At 44.2% G+C, this 24028-nt stretch overlaps 1 protein-coding gene across 8 annotated transcripts in view; it reads left to right on the forward strand.

Annotated features, from left to right (window-relative positions):
* FAM172A (family with sequence similarity 172 member A) overlaps window positions 1-24028 on the forward strand; it is a 309719-nt gene that overhangs the window by 5874 nt on the left and 279817 nt on the right. Inside the window, exons 2-3 of one of the 8 annotated variants that reach the window (XM_054053578.1) lie at window positions 12323-12600; window positions 23672-23767. The exons of 4 other annotated variants lie outside the window; for them this stretch is intronic. The gene's annotated coding sequence lies outside the window, so the exon portion shown is untranslated. Of the gene's footprint in view, window positions 1-10558; window positions 10582-12322; window positions 12601-23671; window positions 23768-24028 lie in introns of those variants that run through there. 3 more of the 8 variants (XM_054053577.1, XM_054053579.1, XM_054053581.1) reach the window with 3 other exon arrangements.

Genomic DNA, 24028 nt, shown 5'->3' on the forward strand with positions numbered 1-24028 from the left:
AGGTGATTCTGCCCCTCTGTTCTTCTCTTGTGAGACCTCATCTGGAGTATTTTGTCCAGTTCTGGAATCCTCAGCAGAAGAAGGATATGGGCCCACGGGAAGGCTACAAAGATGTTCAGAGTGCTGGAACACTTCCCAAACGGGGACAGGCTGAGAAAGTTGGGCTTGTTCAGCCTGGAGAAGAAAAGGCTCTGAGGTGATCTTATAGCAACCTTCCAATACCTGAAGGGGGCTACAAGAAAGCTAAGGAGGGACTGTTTACAAAGGCTTCTAGTGATAGGACTAGGGGCAATGGGTATAAACTGGAGAGGGGCAGATTTAGACTAGACATTAGGAAGAATTTCCTCACCACGAGAGTGGTGAGGCCCTGGCCCAGGTTGCCCAGGGAAGTTGTCGCTACCCCATCCCTGGACATGTTCAAGGGCAGGTTGGATGGGGCTTTGAGCAACCTGATCTAGTGGGAGGTGTTCCTACCCATGGCAGGAGGGTTGGAACTAGATGATCTTTAAGGTCCCTTCCAACCCAAACTATTCTATGATTCTGTGATTTTTGATGACTGACTCCTTCTGGGATTTAGGCTGGGAACAAGGTTTTCCCCTCCAGCTGTGAATAGAGGGTGCCCAGGGTACGGATTTATAGCCTGTTCCCATTGTTTCCCCACCGCTGAAAACGACAGCATCCCTCTCCTCTTCCTTTCCCATCTGTCTTGGCCCCATGGAGATCAGCTGACTGCATCGTGAGCCAGGTAAGGGAGCTGATCCAGCTGATGCAGAACAAGAGATATAAAATACTCCTTTCTCATTGCATTATCTCACTGACTTGCACTAGTGCGGTCATTGCTGTCAAGCACTGGGAAAGGTTGCCCAGTGCAGTCACCATCTCTGAAGGAATTTAAAAGCCATGTGGATATGGCAGTTAGGGACATGGTTTAGTGGTGAAGTTGTAAGTGTGAGGTTAAGGGTTGGACTCAATGATCTTAAAGGTGTTTTCCAACCCAAATGATTTTGTGATTCTGTGAATCCATTCTATAAGAAGGGATGTGGGACTGCTCTTGAGGTGGAGAGGCTGGAAGGAGGAGAAGGGAAGGACCATTTCCTCTCAACATGCTGTGTTCCTACAGGCTTGAACAGGTAATGGATGTGCTGCCTGAGTCACTTTGTACTTAAAATGACTGTGGATGAAAGCCTCTCCACCAGCTTCCCGAGCAGTCTGCTCCCATGAGTTAATTATTAATGGTACTGTTGATGGGGATGACATCCCACTCTGTGGGCTGGTATCATCTTTGTGTAGCTGCTTTTGTTCCTGTTATACTCTGCTGGAGAGTGTCAACTCTCTGCTAAAAGGAAGCTCTCTGGCACTGCAGTTTATACTCTGGTGAGTGGGTATCCAAAGAGGAAAGGTGAACTGTGTAGGGTTTATCAGACTAATATTAGGTGTCTCTGCTTTACAGTGACTGCAGTTTTTCTATTCTGACAGCTTCCTATGGCCCAGCAGAAACTGAAGGGAACAAGTCTGTGCTAAGCTTGCTGTACAGACATTTGAGTCTTGGAAGTCCTGATATTAATACTTGCCTCTGTCTTAACAACTGTAGTATTGGCTGAATCCAGTATATTTGGTACAGTGGTACATTTAGGAAAATGTTCTGTCAGCAGGTAGGGCTTTTTCCTCATGCAAGTAATTGAAAGAAAATAATCTTTATCATATGTCTTGAAAGAGGGGTGATGGATAAGACAAAAATTAGCTGCTCATGTTGTTGGTTGGGCTGCATATGAGCCATTTCTGTTGTTGACTGGAAGCACATCCATACCAGAAGAACCAGTGATGCTGAATGTTCATAGAATCCTGTTTGGATTGGAAGGGATCTCAAAGCCCATCCAGTTCCAAGCCCCTGCCATGGGCAGGGACACCTCCCACTGGATCAGGGTATTCAATGCCCCATCCAACCTGGCCTTGTACACCTCCAGGGATGGGGTAGACACAGCTTCCCTGGGCAACCTGTGCCAGTGCCTTACCAACCTCACAGTGAAGAATTTCTTCATAATGTTTAGTCTAAATTTTCATCCTTCCAATTTAAAGCTGTTCCCCCTCAATCTGTCACTCCAATCCCTTGTTAAAAGTCACTCCCTTGCTTTCCTGGAGCCCCTTTCAGTACTGGAAGCTGTGCAAAGGTCCTTCCACAGCCTTCTCTTCTTCAGGCTGAACAACCCCAACCCTCTCAGCCTTTGTCACAGCAGAGGTACTCCAGTCCTCTGATCCTCTCTGCGGCCTACTCTGGACCCATTCTAGGAGTTCCATATGCCTCTTATTTTGGGGATTCCAAAGCTGGACATAGGGTTCCAGGTGTGGTCTCATGACAGCAGAGCAGAGAGACAGAATCCCCTCCCTCACCCTGCAGGCCACGCTTCTTTTCATGTTGCCCAGGACACAGTTGGCCTTTGGGGCTGTGAGCACACATTGCCAGCTCATGTGGAGCTTCTCGTTCCCCAGCACCATAAGCCCTTCTCCTCAGGGCTGCCCTCAGTTACGTCGCCCCCCAGCCTGTTTTGAAGCCATGGATTGACCTGACCCAGGTGCAGGACCTTGCCCTTGGCCTTGTTGAACCTCATGAGGTTCACACAGGCCAACTTCTCCAGCTTGTCCAGGTCTCTTTGGGTGATGTCCTATCCTTCTGGTGTGACAGTCTAACCACTCAGCATTGATGAATGTTGATGTTTCTTGATGCTTGTGCGTTTAAAGTCACACTCATCCTATTAGCATTGTTAAGTTTTTCGCATATTTCAGTTGTTTATAAGGAAGTTTTCTTGTTTTCTGCCAATTTCAGGCCAAGTTTTAAGCTAAATATTTTTTTGAGAGGGACAAGCTGAAAAATGTTTTTGACTGTATTGAAACTATTCTTGATTACTTTAAGTACCCCTAGGCATCTCCAAGATGTAGATAAGAAATATGGAATTTAATAGGGAGATAGCTTTGGAAGTTGTGAACTATTTCCCAAGACAGCTAGTCTGGGTTTGTCTGAATTATAAGCTTCATAAAGTTGCCATTTTCCATTTGCAATTAAATCTTTTAAGATATTTGTTTTGAATCCTCCGGACATTTGAGCTGCAGTGTACATACTCTGCTGGCCTACTGAGCTTTCTTCACCATGTCAGCTTTATGCAGCGTGCATGACGAAAGCTCCTGGTGGGACACAGAGAAAATAAGTTCTCTTGTTTCCCGTCACTGCTTAACTGAGGTATATTTTGGTTTATGAACAGGAATAGTGGGCTACATTCCTGTTTTATTTCTGCTGCATTCTGGGAGTAAGTAGCTCTGTTGTTTGCAGGCAGTGTAAACCTCTGTTCTCAAAGGGAAACTGTCCTGAGTTTTAGACTTGTAACTGCTCGTCTGAGAAAATGGATGAGGCGATTCTGATTGATTGCATTGTCAGTGTGCCAAGAGCACTCCAGGTTTTCTGGAATGTTGTGTCAAAGACCAAGCCCAACAGATAACACAGTGGTTATAGTTTCTTTTAAAAGTCCTGCATACTGGGCTTCATAGACCCTCAAAACACATGGTTGAGTGGATGTCATACCTGTGTGTAGCACTGTTAGCATATAATACATGCAAATCTCCATCTCCTTGTTTAACTAAAGAAGAGGCTAAACCATATTATTTCTTTCCATGCTTTCCTCATATTCCAGGTGCTGGAGAACAGCCAAACAACTTCAAAAATTGTTTTTCTAACAAATAAGCGTGTAATTCCCCTCGCAGAACTTGCATGTTATAAACCCATCTTGAGGAATAAGATGTTAAGTAAATAAATCATAGAATCATGGAATGGTTTGGCTTGGAAGGGACCTCAAAGCCCGTCTAGTTCCAACCCTATCCCGTGGCCAGGGACACCTCCCAGAGGATCATGGGGCTCAAAGCCCCGTCCAACCTGGTCTTGAACACCTCCAGGGATGGGGCCTTGAGCGGCCTGATATGGTGGGAGGTGTCCCTGCCCGTGGCAGGGGGATTGTAAGTGGATGGGCTTTGAGGTGCCTTCCAATCCAAACCAGTTTATGATTCTGTGGGGCATCCATGACTTCTCTTGGCAACCTGTGCCAGGGCCTCTCCACCCTCACAGGATGACATTTCTGCCTAATATCTCATCTCAATCTCCCCTCTTTCAACTGAAAACCGTTCCCATCATCCTTTCCCTGCACTCCTTGATCCCATCTCCATCTGAACTAGATGGGAGTCCATCAAATTGACTGTATTTAAATAAAACCAGACATCATGCTTGAAAACAAAACTGCAGGGGTTTTTTTGAAGGAGAAATATGTTAACAGGAAGTCTTGGTAGGAAAAGAGCCATTGTTTGAAGTCATTATGGAATATAATTGAAATGAGGGAAAAGTAGGTGTGCTTATTTACACAGTCTGTGTCTCTTTGAAGAATAATAGGCTGTGGAGTGACAGACTACCTCCCCGCTGAATCATACGTGTAAATCTTGTGAACTAAACTCTGAGCAGCTGGGAATTGTGTATCTGGATGTTGATGACTCCTCTGCTGCAATGCTGTGTAAACATAGCTGCCCACCTTCACACCAACGAGAAGCATTTCAGACCAGGCAAAGCCATCAAAACCAACAAAGATATTATAAATTTAAGGTCACATTTGATGTGTGCTAGTCAAGAAGTCAAAAATCAGTGGAGATTTCTTGATAATTTAAATTAAATGTGTGTGGTTTTGAGTAGGAGGGTTTCACATTTAGAAGATTAAGCTATTGTTTATCACAATGGTAGTTTGAGTTCTTTTGCTTTGTCTGTATTCCTTTCTTGCCCATGTGGGCAAATTGGGCTAAAAGTTTTCAGACAGCAGCCTGCGTTCTTCTGTCACCTCAGTTGTTTCAGCGTATGGACTGAATCTGAGAACTGATCCGTTAAAAATGTACCAAAAAAGGAGAAGAAAGGAAGTTAAACTCAGATCGGGTCCCTGTTCTGGTTTAACTTGAGTCCTGTTCTCTGAATGGGTTCGTTGTGCATTGCTATGAACAGTTCTGTTGGCACAACTGAGGGGGCAGCGTGGGTGGGATATGGGACTGCTTAAGTCATTTTTGCAAAGATATATCTGGGAATATATCCTTTGATTCCAAAAATGATCTTTGTTCCGTGACATGGTAGAATATTGTTATCTGTCTGGATGAAGTAAAACACAGCTTTCCCTTGTGTTCAACTTAATATTTCTCACCATAAGAAGTTGCCCTCAATTTTTAGACATTTCAAGCACATTCCAATAATGGCAGCATGAAAGCTCTGGGTTCTCTCACTTGGTGTTCTGTCCACTATGATAATGACGCTTTTCTTCCAATTAAGATGCAATAGAGGCTAAACTACCATCTTATGTGAGATTTCATAGCAAGCCCCAGCTAGTGTCCTGGCTTGTACTTTATTCCTTAAGACATTCTTGCAGCACTCCAGGCTTGGAGAGGAGTGGCCGGAGAGCTGCCTGGCGGAGAAGGACCTGAGAGTGCCAGTTGACGGTTGAAACATGGGCCACCAGTGACCTAGGTGGCCAAGAAGGCCAATGGCATCTTGGCCTGCATGAGAAACGGTGGCCAGTGGGAGCAGGGAAGGGATTCTGCCCCTGAACTCGGCATTGGTGAGGCCGCATCTCAAATCCTGTGTTCAGTATTGGGCCCCTCACTTCAAGGAGGGCATCGAGATGCTGACTGTATCCAGAGAAGGGCAATAAAGCTGGTGAAGGATTTAAAGCACAAGCCTTGTGAGGAGTGCATGAGAGAGCTTGGGTTGTTTAGTCTGGAGAAGAGGAGGCTGAGGGGAGACTTCATCACTGTCTGCAACTACCTCAAAGGAGGTTGTAGTTAAGTGGGTGCTGGTCTCTTCTGGTAGCCAGTGACAGGATGAGGGGAAATGGCCTCAAGATGAGCCAGAGGAGATTTAGGTTGGATATCAGGAGGAATTTCTTTACTGCAAGGGTTATCGAGCATTGGAAAAGGATGCTCAGGGAGGCGGTGGAGTCACCATCTCTGGAGTTATTTAAAAGATGAGTAGATGTTGTACCTGGGGACATGGTCAAATCATGGACTTATCAGGGGTGGATCGATGGTTGGACTCTATGATCCTAAAGGTCTTTTTCAAACAAAATAATTCTGTGATATGATTTGCTGTTGTGAGTGACTCAGAAACAGGCAAGGACATTTTTGGCACATAGTGCAATTTGTTCTCAACTGTTGCGTTTTCTAAATAGGTTCTGTGTCTTGATTTCTAGTGTTACATTCATGTCAATCATCCCAACAGCTTCACTAATATGAGATAGGTGGAATGAATGTTCCTGCAGGAGTGCTTTCATTTCTTGTGCATTATCTTCCCAACATCATTCTGTGGGCAATTAAAGATTTTTTTAATAGTTTTTGTCTTTTCATTCTTTGTTCTGTTAGTTCTGTTCTCCTTGTCTTTCTTTCTGGTGAATATTTATGTAGTCTTAAAAGTTAGGATAAATCCCTAAGGAGCAATTGTGAGAGGACCACACCAAAATAACCAGAAGTTTGAATTACTGCCTGTGTGACGTGGTTAGTTGAGAGAACAGGGGAGGGATAGAAGTATGCTGCAGAAGGGGAGACTGAGGGGAGACCCCATTGTGGTTTACAGCTTCTTCACGAGGGGAGGGAGAGGCACCGATCTCTTCTCTCTGACAACCAATGATAAGACCTGAGAGAGAGGCTGGAAAATGCACCAGGGGTGGATTAGGGTAGACATTAGGAAAACATTCTTCCCTTACAGGGTGGCAGAACACTGGAACAGCTCCCCAGTGAAGCAGTGGCTGCACCAAGCCTGACAGTATTGCAGAAACATTTGGCCAGTGCCCTTAGACACACGGTATGAATGTTGGAGTGTCCTGTTGGACTCGGTGATCCTTGTAGGTCCCTTCCAACTCAGGTCATTCTATGATTCTAGGAGATGAGAAAGCCAGTTCCTGAATGCAACCCATACCTGGGTTGCACTTTCTTGGGATGAGAGACAAAACCAGCATCTGGTTTGTATCAGACAGGAATGGAATTTTTCAAAGCTAGTAGAGTGTTCCTTTGAGACACTCGAGTTTTGTCTACCCAGTGATGTGCAGAGGAAGCATTTAAAAGAACGTAGTTTAGAAAATTCCCAAGAATTGGGATCTTTAGAGATCACTTCTAACAGGAATATAAAAAAGTGTTATATGTCCTAGTATGAAACTGTCTAGTTTTCCAGAAAAGGCACGTGGTGTAGATAATGTAGTACTTCTGTTTTGTTTGCTTCTTCCTAATGGCATTTATCTGCTGATCTGTAGCCGTATAGGATAGCAGACAAACATCTCCTAATGCTTTATTTTATGGGAAATGTTGGTAGACAGCCTAAGAACTTTACTGTGAGGGTGGGTGAACATGAGAATGAGGCCCAGAGAAGCTGTGGAATCACTGTTGTTGCACGTGTTCAGAATTTTACTAGACAAGCAGCCTGTTTTGATCAGACCTACTTTTTCAAGAGGCTGGACGAGTTGACCTCCAAAGGTCCCTTCCAGTGTTAGTGTCTCTGTATTGTGGATAAGAAACATGTTACTTGGCAAGGTCTACTTGTGTGTCAAGTATCAACCTCAGTTTTACAATGTGAAATCTGCAATGATTCTACTTGTGCAAGACATGTTGGACCCTCTTTGCTGTTTGGACACATGCACCAGCACCACAGAACAACAGAACATGCTTGTTCTACCAAGGAACTGTGCTGAGAGTGACCAGTGCAAGTGGACAACTGGCAGTTTGAGGAAAATTCTCAGTGGCTTTGTTATCCCCATGCTCGTTCTGTAAGAGCAGGATGAGTGAAACCAGGGGACTGGAGTAGAGTGGACAAGAGGACGTTTGGAATGAGGCATTGAGTTGGCAGCATCTCTGTGAAAGCCCTTGAAATGAAAGGACCAACAAGGACAGCTTGGGGAGGGAGTGGAATGGTACTAGAAGCTCTCAAGGTGGTGGATGAGGCCAAGTGGGACTGGGAGCTTGTGGAAGAAATAGGAGAGGGTGATTGAGAGGCACTTAAATATGGGGGAAGAGAGATTGAGGATGGAAGAAACATTAGGGTCGTACTTAAAGCTGAAGAGAGGAAGGCCAGACAAAAACTTGAATGGCTCCTTATCAAGTGAGCACTTTCATTTGGTGCCTTGACAAAGCCAGAAGTGCAATGGAAAAAAAAACAAATTTGATTACGCCTTAGTTTTGTTAATGACTTGGATGATGGTGGAGTAGAGAGTACATTTATTAATTTCACAGAGAGTACCAGGCTGGGAGAGGATTCAAGTTCTGTGAAGAATAAATTTAGAATTTCAAATGGCTTAGAAAAATTAGAGAAACAAAATGTAAAAGAAATAATGCTGTTTAAAAGGACAAATGCAAAGTTCTGTGCTTAAATGAGACAGTTCCCTACATAAATACAAACTAGCAATAATTCCAGAAAAAAGAATCCCAGATTTTGAGGTGAATCATAGGCAGAACATGCGTCACCAGCACTGCGCTCTTGCAATAAGGGTAATTATTCTTCTGGGATGTATAGTTAGAAGGGACATATTTAAACATGCCACGTCCTGGGCTGCATCCAAAGCAGCATGGCCAGCAGGGTGAGGGAGGAAATTCTGCCTCTCGACCCTGCTCTGCTGAGACCCCACCTAGAGTCCTGTGTTCATTTCTGGAATCCCCAACATAAGAAGGGTATGGAAGAGGAGGAGCAGGTCCAGAGGAGGCCATGAAGATGATCCAAAGGCTGTGAGACCAGGCTCAGGGAGTTGGGGTTGTTCAGCTTGGATAAGAGAGGTCTCCAGGAAGACTTTAGAGCAGCTTCCAGTACTGAAAGGGGCTCCAGGAAAACTGGGGAGGGGCTTTTTACAAGAGCCTGTAGTTATAGGATGTGGGGGAACAGCTTTAAATTGGAAGGGGGGAGATTTAGATTAGACTTTAGGAAGAAATTCTTCATGATGAGAGAGTGGTGAGGCCCTGGCCCAGGTTGCCCAGTGCAGTGGTGGCTGCCCCATCCCTGGAGGTGTTCAAGGCCAGGTTGGATGGGGCCTTGAGCCCCTGATCCAGTGCGAGGAGTCTCTGCCCATGGCAGGGGTTGGAATTGGATGATATTTGGAGTCCACTTCAACCCAAACTATTCTATGATTCTATGTGTTGAACACAATATGGACACTTCAAGATTTTCTTCTTCTGCAGGGTGATTTTAACCTGGTTGAATATGTTTTAGTACACTTAAAAGAATGATTGTTGATAGAATGAGTAATATCCAGTGTTGTCAGCTTTCACAAATTTGTCATGCTGTGGCTCTGGTGATTTTGACAGTTTCATGACGATAAATTTTGGCTGTTTCACACAAATTGGAGAGTCAGAATAGTCAGAATCAGATAGAAATTCTTAAGAACTCAAAACTGAAAGCCCTGAGACCATGAGCTCTAATTCTTGCTCAGTCATGTGCTGCTGCTCATAGTGATTTTCACATCCCTTGTGAGCTGTTTGTTGCTGTTGTGGGAGGTAACTAACATATGTAAATACATATATATACACACACATGCACACATACTTTTTGCATATTCGTTTATTGTGCAGTTTCAGTATTTCATGTCTTCACAGAATGACAGATTAGCTGAGAGTGCTGGGACCTCTGGAGATTGTCTTGTCCAACCCCAGTGCCCAGATCAGGATCACTGAGAGCAAATGTCTCAGGTAAAAATAGCTCCATAGACAGAGACTTTGCAACTTCTGTCTGTCTGTGTGTGTTCCAGTGTTTGACCACCCTTAGAGCAAGGAAGTTTTTCCCGATGTTCAAATGCCCAATTTCTGCCCTTTGCCTGTTGCCCTCTCACTGGGTACTACTGGGAAGCCTCTGGCTCTGTGATCTTTCTTTTTCCGCATCAGGCATTTAATATACACTGATAAGACTGCACCCCACCCACAACCCTGAGTCTTCTGGGTTGAATAATCCCAGCTCTCTCAGCCTCTTTGGAGGTGTCAGATGCTGCAAGCCCTTAAATGTCTTTGTGTCCCTTCGCTGGACTCACTCCAGTATGTCTGTGTCTCTGTTGTACTAGGGAGTCTAGAACTGAACACAGCACCCCAGATGTGTCTCAGCAGCACAGAGTAGAGGAGAAGGATCACGTCCCCAGCCTGCTGGCAATAATTTTCCTAAAAGGAGTTTTGTCCAGGATCTTGTTCACTAATTTGTTTCTTCAGTTCTTATTTTAAAATTTTGAGCAACATTATATAAATAGTTTTGAAACTATATCCTACTTCTAAATTGTGGATTTTCCCTTTCCCAGACTATAGTAGCTTGCGATAATACTCATTCGTAACAGGTCCTGCACTTGTGTCACTGCAATCCCATGGAATGCTCGAGGCTTGGGGAGGAGTGGCTTGAAAGCTGCCTGGCAGAGAAGGACCTGGCATTGCTGGTTGACAGGAGCTGAACATGAGCCAGCAGTGGCCCACGTGGCCGAGAAGGCCAACAGCATCGTGGCTTGGATCAGCCATGGTGGTTTCAGCAGGAGCAGGGAAGGGATCATCACCCCCTTGGATGTGGTGCTGGTGAGGCTGCATCTTGAATGCTGGGTTCAATTTTGGGTCCCTCACTGCAACAAGGACATTGAGGGGTTGGAGTGCATCCAGAGAAAGGAACGGAGATGGGGTGGGGGCTGGATCAGAGGAGTTATGGGAGCAGCTGAGGGACCTGGGTCTGTTTAGTCTGGAGAAGAGAAGGCTGAAGGGAGACATCGTCGTTCTCTGCAGCTCCTGGTTGTGGGGACGCGAGTGCTAGTCTCTTCTCTGAAATGACAAATACTAAGTCAAGCTGTGCCAGAGGAGATTGAGATTGGACATTAGGAAAAATTTCTTTACTGAAAGGGTCGCCAAGCCTGGCAGAGGTTGCCCAGGGCAGTGGTGGACTTGCCATCCCTCGAGGGGTTCAAAAAACTTGTGGCCACGAGAGTTTGGGACATGTTTTAGTAGGCATGGTGGTGTTGGGCTGATGGTTGGATTGGATGACCTTAGAGGTCTTAATTCTGTGATTCTATGATTATCGCTTGTAAAGTTTCAGAGGCAGTGACTCAAATTGTGTATTCATTGGAATGGAGAAATTTGCTTCAGCTGATTCTTGCAAGAAAGAGGACTGTTGTGAAGTTGAGTAATTTTTAGGCATAGACTTACTGTGGTTGTTGCTTTCCACACGGTTTGAAGCCCATATCTAATTCTTATGGTGGTTAACAACTGGGTATTTACTAGGAACATAAGGATATTTCTGTGCTATACTGGACTTGGTTTTAAACACTTGAGCTCTAATTTCAAATTGTTTTGGATGTGGAGTTCATGCTGCTTCAGTTTTTAGGTGCTGTTAGCTTTTAGTAACTCCAAGGATGACTTTCTGTCCCCCATCCCGTTCCCCATATTTGAGTTTTTTGACTAGATTTTTTTTGTTTCAACTTCCAGATTTGTACCAAATCTGCTAAACTTCATTTACATCAAGAAAGCATATGCTTTGTCTAGCATTGCTGATGTCTTAGAATCAAATTTGTTTTTTTTCTTTGTAAAATTACTCTTCATCTGCTTTCTCTCCACATTTTCTTGGTGGTTTTTTTTCCATATTCTTTTTCATGGTTTGCAGCAGAATTAAATAACAAAGCATGGAGATTCTGAAAATTTGGGTTCGCGTAAGATTTCCTTTCTCCTCCTTTTTTTTGGCCTTCTCCACCTCAAGGAATTCAGGACAAAAGAGTTTTGCATCTTTGGACTGTGTCCCATGTCAAGCTGTTGTAACTGAAATGTTTCCTCTGCTTTCATGTGGGAGTGGGTTAAAAACATAAAGGATTGGAGAGTTTGCTACATTAGCATATGGATCCATCCAACATTTTTTTGCCGTGTTGCCCTTGTTCTTGGTAGTTGGTACAATATTTTTCTTTGTAGATTCATTTTGTCCTGTATTTATACCACTAATGTGAATTTACAGCTTTCATCTCATTGCCAAAAAAGAATCCTTATTTATGTAAGGATACTTCAAAGGTGATGCTGTTTCAGTGCAGATTTTATTGAAATTTGTCAGTTGTGTGAGAAAACCATAGGATCACAGAATGGTTTGGGTTGGAAAGGACCTCAAAGCCTATCCGGTTCCACACCCCTGCCATGGGCAGAAACACCCATTGGACCAGGGCACTCAAAGCCCCATCCACCTTGGCCTTGAACCTCCAAGGATGGGGCAGCCACCACTGCTCTGGGCAACCTGGGCCAGGGCTTCACCACCCTCCCTAATATCTAATCTAACTCTCCTCTCTTTCAGCTTAAAAGCATTCACCCTCATCCTATCCCTGCACTCCCTGATCAAGAACCCCATCCCAGCTTTCCTGGAGCCCCTTTCAGTACTGGAAGCCGCACTAAGGTCTCCATGCGGCCTGCTCCAGGTTGAACGATCCCAACTCTCTCAGCCTGTCCTCATAGCAGACGTACTCCAGCCCTCATGTAATCTCTGTAGCCTCCTCTGGACTTGGTTCAGCAGATCCATGTCCTTCCTGAGCTGAGGACTCCCACACAGTCCTGATCACAGGACTACAGGAACAGGTAGTATATTCGTATTGCCTACAATGTGCTTTTCAGAGACCTTTTGTTGCACTCATTGAGTGTGCACACTATATAATGCATGTTTGCTTTCCTTGTGTTCACTTCCATGTAGTTTTGGGAAGCCATGTCATCAACTGCTGTAGAAGTTGACATGAAAATGAGGACTTTAGCATGGACAGACCTTAGTGCACATGTATTTTGTTTACATGACTTTTTAGGGTCAGGCATTTTCCATCTGATAAAAGGTGACATGAAGGCAGAATAAAGCAATGGATTGTTTACCCTTGTTCTGTAATTACTGTTCTTTTATTGATAAACTCTGTTGTAGCCTTTACATTTTTCAGTTACCGTTGTATTCAAATCAATAAGTTGTGTTTAACAGCAGCATTCTTTCTAAAAAGGCATCCAATTGCAGTCTGGAAGAGTTATGAGGAGTCCACTGCTTCCTGTGATTTAATGGTTAGTCACTGTATATTCTGAAAGAGATTATTTATTAAAGTTGGCACACAAAAAATGATACAAGAAGTTTTAAGAGAAGTCCTTTGTTACTCATTTTCAGTAATATTTGGAATAATAAAGAGATCCTAGAAGATAACAAGAGCAGAGTAGAGGGGGACAATCCTCTCCCTCGCACTGCTGGCCATGCTGCTTTTGACGTAGACCAGGACATGGTTAGCCTTCCAGGCTGTGAGCACACATTGCTGGCTTTTGTAAAGATTCTCATCCCCCAGGACCCCAAGGCCTTCTCCTCAGGGCTGCTCTAACTCATATCATTCCTACCTCCTGTAGCGAAACTGACCCCAACCCAGGTGCAGGACCTTGCCCTTGGCCTTGTTGAACCTCATGAGGTTCATGTGAAATCATTACTAGAGACATTTGTTTTAAACTCAAGATTGGTAAAACAATATTGAGTAAATAATTTATTTGGTATTATTCTGTTATTTGGCGAGTCAGGCCAACAGTCTAAAGAACTGAATTAAAAAATTGGGTCAGATTTTCAGAACTGGAACAGGCATCAGGAAAAATGAGGGAATTCTGAGAAGCTGCTGCACTAGTGGTGTTTGTCCCATGGAGTTTGTCTTGCAAATTGCTGTCAGTTAGCATTTAAAGTATAGAAGGGGACAGAGAAACAGGAAAAAAATATGTTTGTGAGTGAGAATCAAAATGTCTTAGAGACTCTGCTAAGCTTGTTTGGTTACCAGAAGAAAGAGTTAGGACATGATGGTAGCCTCTAATTAAACTTCTACCTGAAGCCAGAGTAATTCACACTGGAAATAAAGTATTCTGAAAGGCTAGTCACTGTCTTTCATATCACAGCGAGTGATTGACTCTTCAGCTCTTAATAACTGGAGTTTGGGATTGGGTGCCTTTCTAGAAGAACTGTGTGGTTAAGCACAAGTTAATTGTCTTGGCGATAGCTGAAGGGAATGAAAGGCCTCTGTTTAATAGGAAGTAATACTGATTGATTTTTTTGGGCCTGTGTGGCCTGAAACTATGAACCTTCCAAGCAAAAACCACGAATCTCTGGTGATGCTTTTTTATCAAACTAGGTTTCATCTTCAGTCTCTTTCTTTCTACTCATCTGCTGCTTTTTATCTGCACCTTTGAGTTTGGCAGCACACTTGGCTGAACTCTGCTCTGTCATACCTTCTGCACCTACAACATTTAGGATAGTTCTCCTCCTCCTTATCAGGGATTCATTCAAACAGGTAGTAAATGCAATGTGTTCCGCAAAATAGACAAAGAATTTGACAAGATTGGTTTAGAATAAGTGGTGAAGTTTTTTAACCTTGTGTTGGAACAGTTACGACCAGGACCATGTGTTCAGGCTTGAGGCTGAACCAAACCATTAGATTCATCTGTTCAACTTTATTGAAGTAGTTTATGTAAATGGTAGGATTTAATTTTCCCAAGGGTAACTCTACTTAATAGCATAGCAAATAAAAAGTGTTGATAAGGCAAAAGAATCTAGAATAAAAAGACAACAGTTCCTCCCTAGTTCATTCTTTTGGAGTTCAAATCACATGTGAAAATTAAACTGTCGGATTAATTGTCATCTTTATGACAATGTTGTGGTGAATGGAGCTAAATCCAGTTGGTGGCTGGTCACAAGTAGTGTTCCTCAGGGCTCAGTGTTGGGGCCAACTCTGTTTAATGTCTTTGTCAACTGTCTGGTTGACAAGATAGAGCACTTCCTCAGTGAGTTTGCAGGTGATGCCATTAGTAGGAGCGTCAATATTCTTGGTGACAAGGAGGCTCTGCAGAGGTAACTAGACAGACTGGATCCAAGGGCCAAGGCCAGTGGGATGAGGTTCAACCAGCCCAAGTGCCGCGTCCTCCACTTGGGCCACAACAACCCCATGCAGCTCCAGGCTTGGGGAAACGTGTTTGGAAAGCTGCCTGGCAGAGAAGGACCTGGGGGTCCTGGTTGACAGTGGTTGAACGTGAGCCAACAGTGGCCCAGGTGACCAAGAAGGCTGACAGCGTCCTGGCTTGGATCAGCCATGCTGTGGCCGGCAGGAATAGGGAAGGGATTGACCCCCTCTGCTTGGCGCTTGAGAGGCTGAATCTCAAATCCTGGGTTCAGTTTTGGGCCCCTTACTCCAAAAATGACGTTGAGGGTCTGGAGCATGTCCAGAAAAGGGGAACAGATCTGGGGAATTGTCTGGAGCCCAGGGGTTCCAAGAGCAGCTGAGAGACCTGGGACTGTTTAGTCTGAAGAAGATGAGGCTTAGGGGACACTGCAGCTCCATGAAAAGAGATTGTCGTGGGGTAGGTGCTGGTCTCTTCTCTATGTAACAAGTGATAGGATCGGAGGAAATGGCCTCAAGTTGTGCCAGGGGGATTTATACAAGATATTGTGATATTTATACAAGATATGTGCTTCTTCATGGAATGGGTTGTCAAGCATTAGAAAAGACTGCCCAGGGAAGTGGTGGAATCACTATCCCAGGAGGGATTTAAAGATGTGTCGGTGCTTAGGATTATGGTTCAGTGGTGGACATAGCAATGCTGGGCTGACAGTTGGACTCTGTGATTTTAATGGTCTTTACCAGCCAGCTAAGTGGAGAGGACTTGGGAGTGCAGATTGATGAGAAGCTTGACAACAGCTGGCAACGTGTGCTCACGGCCTGGAAGGCCAGCTGTGTCCTGGACTGCATCAAAAGCATTGTGGCCAGCAGGGCAAGGGAGAGGATTCTCCCCCTGTACTCCGCTCTTGTGAGACCCCACCTGGAGTCCTAATACCCAACATAAGAAGGACCTGGAACTGTTGGAGCAAGTCCAGAGGAGGCCATGGAGGTGATCAGAGGGCTGGAGCACGTCCCATGCAAAGGCAGACTGAGAGAGTTGTAGTTGTACAACCTGGAGAAGAAAAGACTCTGGAGAGACCTTAAAGCAGCTTCCAGTAGTAAAAGGAGCTCCAGGAAAGCTCTGGAGGGACTTTTTACAAGAGCGATGATACAAGAGTGATAGGATGAGGAGGAACGGTTTTAAATTGGAAGGAGGAAGATTTAGATTGCATTTTAGGAAGAAATTCTTCCCCATGAGGATGGTGAGGCAGTGGCCCGTGTTGCCCAGGGAAGTTGTGGATGCCCTCTGCCTGGAAGTGTTCAAGGCCAGGACAGGGTTGGCTTTCTGGGCTGCCAGCACGCATTGCTGGCTCTTGTGGAGCTTCCCATACCCCAGCACTCCAAGCCCTTCACAGGGCTGCTGTCAATCGCGTTGCCCCCATCCTGTATTGAAACCTTGGATTGCCCTGACCCAGATGTGTAGGACCTTGGCCTTGTTGAACCTCATGAGGTTCTCACGGCCCCACTTCTCCGACTTATCCAGATACCTCTGGATGACATCCCATCCTTCTTGATGATGAACGGATGTCTTCAGTAGCCCTGCGTGCTCATTTCAGTTCATGTGTTATTTGATTCTGTGTAGCATCCTTGTGTTTTGGATATTTCTGTGTAGTCAGAGTATCTGTGTTAGATTCAGAACAGTCTGGGGTGGTGATATTCTTTGGATGGGTATATTCTGGAAGGTGCTGGTGGAAACAGGGATGTCACAGGAAACTGGATGGACCTCTCACCTTTCCCCGGTCTCTTTTTGTGTGCCTCCTCTGCATGGAGTCTGAAGTAGGGTTAGAAATACCTCGTTCTGCATACGAGGATTTGAGCTACAGGCATGGATTCACTGGATTTCTAGCTGATTTGTCCATCTTCTTTGCAGGAGCATTCAGTTAACAGCAGAGAGCCCTTCTGAAAGTCGCTATTACTTCAGAGCAAAGGGTGGAGAAAAAAAAAGTGTTTTTAAAGTACTAGACACATATGCATATGTCTAGGGGTTTTTTTTTAGGAGCTTTTGATGGTAGCCTAAGTAAAAATCATTTCCCTAGGGTTTTCCAGTCTCTCTCTTTCTCTCTTCTTCTGCGGCAGTCCTGCAAATTACTTTGGTGTCTCTCCTAAGAGAAGGTTCTTTTAATAATCTTCAAGTTTTCCTGTCTTCAGAGGCCTTCTTCTCTCCCAGCTGACTCATGGGATTGCTTGAGAGACGATGACATTAAAAAAGATTAAAAATTCTTTGTCCTGTAACTGCTTAGTATGTACAGAGATGAGGCTATTGACAGCCAGTCTTCTTGACCTCATCTTTCAATCCAGAATATAGTGAAACCCAACAATCCAGTACAATCATCACAAAATCTCCTCCAAAACAGTTTATAAGGAACTATCACAGTGCAATTTCAGGCATATTATGAAATAATGTTGTGTCAAGTCCTTGTGACTTCATCTTGTGATGTACAGTGTCAGGAAAATCTGATTCTCTAATTAAAGATCATTTTACACAACTGATTTTCAAATATTATATTGATTGAACAGTTCTTTTTGTCCTCATGAGCTGGAATGTAGCCTCATGCACTAATAGAGTGACACAATACAAATCTTGCACTGAATTATAGAATCATAGAATAGTTTGGATCAGAAAGGACCTTAAAGGTCATCCAGTTCCAACCCCTGCCTTGGGCAGGGACACCTTCCAGTGGGTCAGGGGGTTCAAAGCCCCATCCAGCCTGGCCTTGAACGCCTCTGGGTATCAGGCAGCCATCAGTTCTCTCAGCAGCCTGGGCCAGGGCCTTACCAACTTCATCATGAAGAATTTCTTCCAATCGTCCAGCCTAAATCTTCCGCCTTCCAATTTAAAGCCACTCCCCCTTTTCCTATCACTACGTGTCTCTGTAAAAAAAAAAAAGTCCCTTCCCAGCTTTCCTGGAGTGCCTTTCAGTACTGGAAGCTGCTCTAAATTCTTCCCGGAGCCTTCTCTTCTCCAGGCTGAACAACCCCAGCTCCTAGTCTGGCCTCGTAGCGGAGGTGCTGCAGCCCTTCAATCAAATTTGTGGTCTCTCCTGGATCCATTCCAACAGTCCCATCTCTTTCTTATGTTGGGTATTCCAGAACTGGACCCAGGACTCCAGGTGGGGTCTCACGAGAGTGGTATAGGAGTGGAGGGGGAAAGAATATAGCATTATTACACATCGTTGGGGCTGAGGCTGCAATTGCAGGGTGTTGGTTCTTCATAAGCATTAGTGCCTTGAATTCTGCCTGGCCTCTGCTGTTCACAATGCATCCTTATTGTCCTTTTAGAGGAAAGTAGTGGTGAAAGGCAACGTGAAATCAATGTCCTGCACATCTGTACACTCAACTTGGGTGCTGAAATTGGAAAAACTAGGGAGGGTTCTTCAAAGTTCTTCTTAAAACAGGATTCCAGTCGTCTATAGTTCTGAGCACTGAAGGAAGGCATTCAGGCAGAATGCCCAGAAAATGGGAAGTTATCTGATAATATTTTTTTTTTTCTGAAGAGTTGTGTAATATTCCATAAGAACACCTGCAGATTCCTCTTTCCATGCAGCGTTCTCCTGCCTTCACTGTAGGATCATTTTTTTCTGACCCTAGAGTTTTCTGTCAGATTTGTTAGGTAGCTGTCCATCTGCCTCAACAGAAGCAGGGTTAGTCCTGTGTTTAATTATTTGTATTCTTTGTTTTTAAGAGCATATTGTATTATGTGTTCTTGTGGTTTAGCCCTTGTAGGCAGCGAGGCTCCCTCTGCTGCTTGATCACTCTTCCCACAGTGGAATGACAGAGAGAATCAGAAGGGTAGAAGTGAGAAAACTTGTGGCTTGTGATAAAGGCAGTTTAACAGGGAAAATAAACACCACTCATAGAAGCAAAGCAAAATAAGGAAGTGCAGGTATGTAGCCATTTCCAGGAAAGCAAGACTCCACCATCTTGGAACACAATAACCCCATGAAGCGCTTTGGACTTGGGGAAGAGCAGCTGGAAAGCTGCCTGGCAGAGAAGGACCTGGGGATGTTCCTTGACAGCCAACTGAATATGAGCCAGCAGTGGCCCAGGTGACCAAGAAGGCCAATGGCATCTTGGCTTGTATCAGAAACAGTGTGGCCAGCAGGCCCAGGGAAGTGATTAGGTTCCTGGACTCAGCACTGGTGAGGCCATACCTCGAATCCTGTGTTTAGTTTTGGGCCCCTCACTACAAGAAAGACATTGAGGTCCTGGACTGTGTCCAGAGACGAGCAATGAAGCTGGTGAAGGGTCTGGAGAACAAGTCTTACGAGGAGCAGCTGAGGGACCTGGGGTTTTTTAGTCTGGAGAAGAGGAGACTGAGGGAAGACCTTGTTGTTCTGAAACAAGGTTGTAGAGAGGTGGGTATTGGTCTCTTTGCCGGAGTGATAGGTGATGGGATGAGAGTGAATGGCCTCAGGCTGTGCCAGAGGAGGTTGTGATTGGACATTGGGAATAACTTCTTCACTGAAAGGGTTCTTGGACCCTGACAGAGGGTGCCCAGGAAGCTGGTTGAATCACCATCCCTGGAGATGTTTAACCAATGGGCAGATGGAGTGCTGAGAGGTATGACTTAGTAGTGGACAGGTACGGTTGAACCTGATGATCTCAAAAGTCTCTGGAAACCTAAGGATTCTATGATCAAGTGTAGTGGTGACTTAGGAAGCCAAACACCATAGCTCCAAACTTCCTACTTTTTTCTTTCCCCCCACCTTTGATTGCTGAGCACACCACCATATGGCATGGAATATCCCCTTAGTTGGTTGGGGTCAGTTGTCCTGTCTGTGCTCGCTCCCAATTTCTTGTGCATCCCCAGCCTCCTTGGTGGAGGGAAGACATTGTCTCCATGTAAGCAGTGCTCAGCAGTGACTGAAGCTTAGCTGTGGTGTCAACACTGTTTCCAGCACAAATCCAAAACACAGGCCCAGACTCTACTGTGAGAAAGCTGACTTTATCCCAGACAAAACCAGTACAAGTATTCAAAGCTGCTACAGAACAATTCATAGAATCATAGGATAGTTTGAGCTGTAAGGGACCTAAAGGCCATCTAGTCCAAGCTCTTGCAGTGAGCAGGGACCTCTTCAACCAGATCAGGTTGCTCAGAGCCCCATCCAGCCTGGGCTTGAATGTTTCCAGGGATGGGGCATTGCCCACATCGCTGGTGTATGTAAAAGTATGTGTTCTTTTCTGCATGTTGTGTATATGCAAAAGATTGGGTAAAAAATTGCCAAAACAATGAAAGATGAAAACCTGACCCATTCATCACACTTATTAAAAATTATTAAAAGATGCCTCTCAGAAAATTTCATTTTATGTAAAATCCAACATGCATGATGATTCAAAACAGTTACGGACTCTTGCTGATCATTTTGAAGCTCGTATTTGGTTGGTAAGACTATCACATTGTAAACCTCCCAGCAGCTTCATTGAGTTTATGCTGCCTCTTTTTGCACTCTTTTGACATGTTTATTTGATCATGTTTATGGAGGCAATTTCCAGCATTTCAAGGAAGTTAAACTGAAATAATTAAAATTTCAGCATGTGGAATCGTGTTGACTCTGCCTTGTGTAAACAACTGAGTTGCTAACAGAGTTGAGATGCTAATGCACATAGCTTCTAGTCTTCTGATATTTGACCTTACAGGGTAAATACCACTGGAAGGTAGTTGATGTGCAAATAAATCAGCCTTTTGTTGATTAATTAGCAAGTTCCACCACCGTTTGGTAGAATATGAAGAGGTACTGATGTTCAGGGACTTCAGGATCCTTTCTTATTTCTTTCTATTCTTGTGGTTAAATATCCTGCTTTTCTCCACCCGTGTGCATCTTACCTGTGGGTTTTTGCAGCTGTATGCATTATGCTTGATGCAAATAAGTAAATATTCTGGGTGTATATTAGATGTGTGCAAAAATCGGTTTTTACCTGAGCAGATCTGGGCTGGCTTTAAGGATAATGCCAAGAGGTAGATGCTACTAAGCTGATCCTCTGGCTAAATTTCTGATCTCTCCACCATGGAGATGCTGTAGCTGCTTAGTAACTTCAGCAGAACTGAGTAGAAGATGCTGTCTCTGGATCTTCTTCTTTTACAAGAGGTAGGCATTTTAGCTGAACTTTTTCTTTTAGCTGACTAAAAACCATTTACTCTAGAACAGACTGGAAATTTGTGGCTTTCAGAGCTGGAGTTTGGCAAAGTTCCAAGCAGTTGAAAGTAGGGTCTTACAAGTGAAAGAAAGTGAAGTGCAGCCTTAATTAACCTAGTTGTTACTCCGAGAGCAGGAGTAGATAAAATCTAATAAGACAGAAAATGCTGCTCAGATTAATGTATGTGATTTTTGCATTGTTGAGCCAATATGGAGAAGGGACTGTAACCAAAACTGTCGCCCAGCCATCTCTTTGAAGAACAACTGAATCTTGCTCAGTCATCAGCCACACTGCACAGGTCTGGACTGTACTTGTCCCTAGCTTTCTTGGGACATCAGTTTAAAGGGAACAAGGATCAAGGATCATCGAATCACAGAATGGGTTTGATTGGAAGGGAACTTAAGCCTTACTTACCTAGCACTTGCAGCAGGTTAGCACTACAATATTTTGTAGCCTTTATTTGGAACATGTAACATTGACTTCATTTCAAGTGTTGCTAATGTAGAGCAAAGTTATACACTGTATCTTTTTGACATGTTTCTAGCTGCATTTACACGATGGAGAGTGATTGTAAGAATCTGCATATGTGTGCATTTGTTTCAGAGTTGGAATATGTGAAATGGCGTCTAGGTTGATGTGAAGATTAGCACTGTAACACAGTCACAGGCTTTGTGTTCTAAATTTCCAGTACCACTTTACAGACAGTAACATGGAAATACATATGTATATTGCCTAAAGTGTGCAGAAGCCTGGTGGTCATTTGTTTGGTTTTTTTAAACTGAATGACTGTTTGTTTGTGAATCCACAAGCTCTGTAGTTGCATTAAGAGGGGCATGATGAAACCGGAATGTTTCTGCTGCCAAATTATTCTGTGTTGCTGGGCGTTGAGTTCAAGAGGCATAGAGTACGCTAAAGATATTTTGAGATAAAGTACTTAAGTTTGAATAGGAAGGCAAGACACATACAAATAAATATACATTCTCTTGGTGATAAAATTATTTACTGTGAGTATTTCATCAAGTAAATTTGCTTCGGGGTATGATTTAATAGTGGACAGGTATGGTTGGATTTGATGATCTCTAAGGTCTTTTCCAGCCTAGGGATTCTATGATTCTATGAAATAGTAACTTGGTTTTTAGGAAGTATGCTTGATGTAGCTAGTGCATAAAACAGAAATATGTTTTTAAAATAATTACCTAAGTAATTGTACAGCATTATTGTACAGATGACACCAAATGGTGCAGTTGTCACACCAGAAGGATGGGATGTCATCTAGAGGAACCTGGACAGGCTGGAGAAGTGGGGCTGTGTGAACTTCATGAGATTTGACAAAGCCAAGTGCAAGGTCCTTCACCTGGGTCAGGGCAGTCTATGGTTCTAATACAGGATGGGGAATGACGTGATTGAGAGCAGCCCTGAAGAGAAGAACTTGGGAAGCTCGACGTGAAGTGGCAATGTGTGCTCACAGCCCAGAAACCAACCATGTCCTAGTGTCCTGGGTTGCATTGCAAGCAGCGTGGCCAGCAGGGAGAGAGAGGGAGTTCTTCCCCCAATTCCTCGCTTGTGAGACCCCACCAGGAGTCCTATGTCCAGTTCTAGAGTCCCCAACATCAGAAGGATGTGGAACTGCTGGAACAGGTCCAGAGGAGTCGAAAGAGATGATCCGAGGGCTCAAGCATCTCTTCTGTGAGGACAGGCTGAGAAAGTTGGGGTTATTCAGCCTGGAGGAGAGAAGGCTCTGGGGAGACCTTAGAGCAGCTTCCAGTACTGAAAGGGGCTCCGGTAATGCTGGGGAGGTGGTCTTGGTCAGAGAGTGCCGGGATAGGGTGACGGGGAATAGTTTTAAGCTGAAAGAGGGAAGATTTATATGAAATCTTAGGAAGAAATGTTTTCCTGTGAGGGTGGGGAGGCCCTGGCCCAGGTTGCCCAGAGCAGTGGTCGCTGCCCCATCCTTGGAAGTGTTCAAGGCCAGGTTGGGTGGGGTTTTGAGCCCCTGATCCAGTGGGAGATGTCCCTGCCATTCTATGATTCTTTCTATGAATAACACATTTAAAGTAATCTTTATTTATTATTAGAAACTTGATGATGGAATTTGTGTCTTTCTGAATTATATGGAGTGGTCACTGTATGCAGTTGAAAATCACTGCGGCTTGAAACTGGTGCCTGGGATAAACTGCACTTCCTGCATTTGCCTATAAGGAACCATTCAGAGAGCTTTATAGTTTTCCTGCTATTCATTTCTGCATGATCAGACTATAGTTGATTCGACATCTGTCTGTCAAAGAAAGGAAATCCAACCCTCTCATCTAATTTCTTCTATTTGTCATTTAAACAAATATCAGTGAGGGATTCAACAAAATGCTGTGTTCACACAAACAGTGCATAAAATACTGTTGAGCTTCTTTCATCCTCATTCTAATATCAAGTCCTCCCTCCAGTGGCTGCTGTAACAGTTTTTTGCTTTCTCAAACAGAGCTGGAAACTGTCTTTCTCAAAGCTAAATTCAGATTCATTTGTTTATTGATTTATTTTGTTGCTTCGTGTTTGGCAAATGAACCTGTTAGGTTATCTGCTCTTTTCTTCAGTGCAGCATCTTTGTCTGTTAAAGGAACTGTCCTGGGTTCAGCTGGGACAGAATTAATTTTCATAAGAAGCTGGGAGAGGAAGATAAATCTATTCAGGTAAATTTTACGTTTCTTCCAGGGGTCAATGCTGGGTCCAGCTCTGTTCAGTATCTTTATCAATGGTCTGCATAAAGGATTTGAGTTTACCCTTAGTAGGTTTGCAGAAGACACTAAGCTGGGTGGGAATGTTGATCTGCTGGAAGGGTAGAGGGGCTCTGCGGAGGGACCTGGACAGGCTGGATCCATGGGCTGAGGCCAATGGGATGAGGTTCAACAAAGCAGAGTGCCAGGTCCTGCACTTGGGACACAATAACCTCG

This window comes from Cuculus canorus, chromosome Z (assembly GCF_017976375.1).
Source record: "Cuculus canorus isolate bCucCan1 chromosome Z, bCucCan1.pri, whole genome shotgun sequence".
Lineage (NCBI taxonomy): Eukaryota > Metazoa > Chordata > Aves > Cuculiformes > Cuculidae > Cuculus > Cuculus canorus.